At 41.1% G+C, this 3903-nt stretch overlaps 1 long non-coding RNA gene across 1 annotated transcript; it reads right to left on the bottom strand.

Moving 5' to 3' along the window:
- Positions 1-2296: 2296 nt before the first annotated feature.
- On the bottom strand, positions 2297-3691 carry LOC115286702. The gene is made up of 2 exons (XR_003906222.1): positions 3488-3691; positions 2297-2637 (listed from the first exon to the last, which is right to left on the bottom strand). It is a non-coding gene; the product is annotated as an uncharacterized LOC115286702 (long non-coding RNA).
- Positions 3692-3903: the final 212 nt, after the last annotated feature.

Below are 3903 nucleotides of genomic sequence, written 5' to 3'. Positions count from 1 at the left end.
GATTACTTCTTGGGAGGAGAAGTGAAATTCTAAATAGAAAAATGATCAACCTACTATTGATATAAACCTGTGATTTCCAATTTTTTTTTAATTTAGAAGCAGAATAGTTTCTTCAAATGAAATCTTATGCAGTACCCCAATTCATAAAACAACAAAAAATATTTTTTTAATGGTTGAATTAGTGATGGGGCCTTCTTATCTTCTAACCATCTCAAGTACCTTTTCTGGAACCCTAAAGTTTGAGAAATACAATTTTTAAACAAGTCACTGAAATCAAAGCTTTCCAAGTACTTTTCACCATGATCCACAAGACCACATCCCTTCCTAGTATTACCCCCGCCACACACACACCTGAAACAAAGTTCCACAAGACAGTTTTATATTTTGTAGTCTGTTTCACCTTATTCTATTCCTCTTTTGAAATGCCAAGCATGATTCACTTAATCTATTTCAACCCATTAATGAATATGCTGCAGCTCATGAAAAATTTGGTCTGCACTTGATTGAGAAAGGATGGATACAAATTGTCCCAAAAATCGTATTAAAATTCTTCCTTGTAAATGAAGTTAACTGGGGCAAGTATTCATAAATGACTGTTGATTTGTAACTTTCAAAATCTTAACAGAAGCAACTCCTTTCAAGAAAAACTTGGGATGGAGGAAGCTGAATGTTCGGCTGTTTCTTCTACCTATAAAAGTCTCTCTGTGACAACGGGGTTCCCAGGGAGGGTGGATGGATAGTGGAGGTGTGGGTAGACACTGATTCCTACTTCTCGAACAGCGTTGATGAAAGACAGATTACACAGAAGGCTAGATTAGATTTGCTGTGTAATTACATAATAAAAGAAAGCTAAAGTAAGAAGGACTTATAGACTATAACCAAATCAGTTTAATTCTGTAAAAGAAATGCCTTTTTCAACAATCCTTCTTTATTCAACAAGTCATTTGTAAAAAAAAAAAAAAAAAAAAAAGAAGAAGAAGAAATTTAAATCAATTTAAAAATAAATCATTTAGGATCTGGGAAAGACAGGATACATCTTACCTCTCCTCCTCAATATCTATTTCATAATTCATACAGGAAAAAATAAAGGATCAAGGACAACGAAGGAGTCACGGACTCTTACAGAATTTTAGCTGATATACAAATAAATTAAAACATGGAAAGTATAGCCATCCTTTTTAAAATTGATACTCAAAAGTGAACTTCTCTCCCTGCACCAACGGGAGAAACAGCATGCAAAAATCTCAACTAATAATAGCTCATGTTTTTGCGTATTCCTTCACGTTTATGAAATTCCTCGGTGTGGAACTGGAGTAGTTGGAAGAGCCCTGGCTGCAGGATGCCTGTGCAGCCCTAACAAGTCCCAGCCTGCCTGAGCTGGGGGCTTAGGAGGGCCTTGCTCTTAGGGACATAGCAATGGCAGCAGCTAGAGAACTGGACATTCCATGAGGAGCGCACCGCACTTCCAAGTCTTGTAAATAGAAGGTCTGCACACCCTTTGTAATTACTTTTTGGCTGCATTTTATAAAGTAACCAGTGCTAGGTGACGGGGGAACAGAACCAATAGATGCGTCCAAGACAGAGGAGGAGTTTTGTGGGCCTACTGGTCAAGAGAGAGGGGGAATTAGCAAGACCACAGTCCACTGAGTCCTGAGTGTTATTTGTAATTTTATGCATCCAGAGGGTTTTATTTGTTTATTTGTTAATTTCTGTAACCTTAATTTGGTCCATTCCATTGTATTGCTTCTTCTCAAATAGCTCCTTAACTTCTTTACAAGGTTTCAAACTAAAATAGCCGCTGCCATACCAGGTGCCCCGTAAATGGTAAGTCCTTCTCTTCTTCCCTTCTAAAGTGCTAATTCAGGAAAGGAAGGGAGATGAGATTCTGGGATAATGGCCTTACCTGGCTATGCATTCCACAGCTGAGGAGGAAAAGGTGAACATTTTGTGGGTCTATGACACCTGTGAAAATGGAGCTGTCATTGAGGATGGGAAATTGACATGATAATGAGCTCATTTGCATTCCCGTTTGCACCTTTTACTGCCTTACTCTCTGACTGTTTAGCCAAATCCTTTTGACAGAACCTGACATAGTCTCTGAAATCTGGAGGTTTCTGTTTTTCTGTTAAGGTGATCCCCAGACACCTGGGAAATTCACCATTTCTGCCATATCTGTCCTCGGAGAGAAATCAGAAGATGGGGAGCACATTCAGAGAAATGAACTTTGGGAGAAACATTAGTACTCAAAAATGGAAAAACTTCCTTAAATCACACTAATGAGGCATAAAGGTCAGTCTGAATGAAAGTCCATTTTATGTAGAGAAGTTGTTTTATAAAACAAAAAACCCCATCTCAGATCCTTTTTGGAACAAAATGGGATATAAATAAAATATTTCTTTAAATATTAATGGTTACAGGAAACTAAATATTGTATCTTTTTCAAGGAGAGAATCTACTTGAATGAATTGCTACAGCCACATGATATTATATGGTAATTGTTTGTATGCAATTAAGGTGCTAAGTCCTTAGGCTCAGTTCTTCATAAACGCCATAAAGCAGTAGCAGCAGCAATATTTTTTGCAGTGGTTTTTAGCTACAACTGTTCAGTCTCTGTCCACATACGCTCCATCAGGACACCTGTGGAAGAACAGGACAAAGATGAGCTTGTAACATTTTGAAAATAAAGAACATGGATTCTCACACACACCCTCAGCCAAAAATATGAGTTGACCAAACACCCACTGTCTGACAAACATTTTGCGTAGATGATCTTACAAATGGGGAATCTTACAAGGTCTCCTGAACAGAATTCCGACTATCTGGTTCCAAACTCCGTGCTTTATCCTTAGCGCCACATGCTGCATAAGATAACATCAAGGAAGCCTAAATGTATCTTCTAGTTAATCAGCTTTAACTAGGAGTTAAGAAATGGATTGCTGATTCCAAATAAAAATGCACTAATCCCCGGATGCTTAGAGAACGGAGCTCACACCAAGTTTCCTGGGATGTGCAGAGAAGAGAAAGCACATCATTCTCATAGGAAGAAATGGCAGCACCAACGTTAACCAGCTTGCCAGCCTCTCTTCCCGCACATGTGGTAGGAATTGTCACCTACCCCAGAGCTATATTTTATACCTGAACAAGCCTTTGTCCAAACATGCAGTGTTTCCTTGCTAGGACACATCTGGCCTGCTCCTTGAACTGGAGCTCTGAGATTAGCTGGCCAGATTCCAACTGAGAAGGCTTTTTATCTTTCTCACGGTGACAGGCAGCATTTGGAAACCCCAGAGATGAGGCACGGGGAGGATGCTGATGCTATTGTGGATGCTATTCGTGCCGCTATCTGAGGGAAGCATCTTCCTCGAGCGCCACTGCGTGCATCACACTGTCAAGACCCCTAGGGCAGTGTCGATTGCCTGTCACACCCTATCTCCATCTTAGCTGTCTTCAAGAGCATCCACGCATTTGCCACCCCGTTGCTGCTCACCTCTTCTATCATCTCGCTAACCTGAGACATGTCTCTGGGAGCAGGGGCAGGTTCCTAACCCACTCCTGCCCACAGTGGGTGCTACTGGGGGAAAGCACCACCCCACGGCTCCACAGAAACCCTTCATCACCCATTGGCCCCAGGAATAGCCTGCAGGACAGGGAACACGCAAATCTGGGAGGCAGGTTACTTGGGTTTGCCTGCCACCCCTGGGCAAGACGTTTAACTGCTTAGAATCTCCATCCCCTTCTCTGAAGATGGGCGAGTGCTGAGGATCGAACTTTCACAGCAGCGGGGAGACTTGAAGGGTATCAGCAGTGGGTTCTGATAGCAGAACTGAATCAGATGGGATTATATAGGCTGAGATGACCATTCATAGGCTAGAAGTCCTATTTTGTTTTCTCATCTTCATTAAA

This window comes from Suricata suricatta, chromosome 3 (genome assembly GCF_006229205.1).
Source record: "Suricata suricatta isolate VVHF042 chromosome 3, meerkat_22Aug2017_6uvM2_HiC, whole genome shotgun sequence".
Classification (NCBI taxonomy): domain Eukaryota; kingdom Metazoa; phylum Chordata; class Mammalia; order Carnivora; family Herpestidae; genus Suricata; species Suricata suricatta.
Note: the sequence above shows the minus strand (reverse complement) of the source record. Positions and strands in the feature narration are given on the sequence as shown.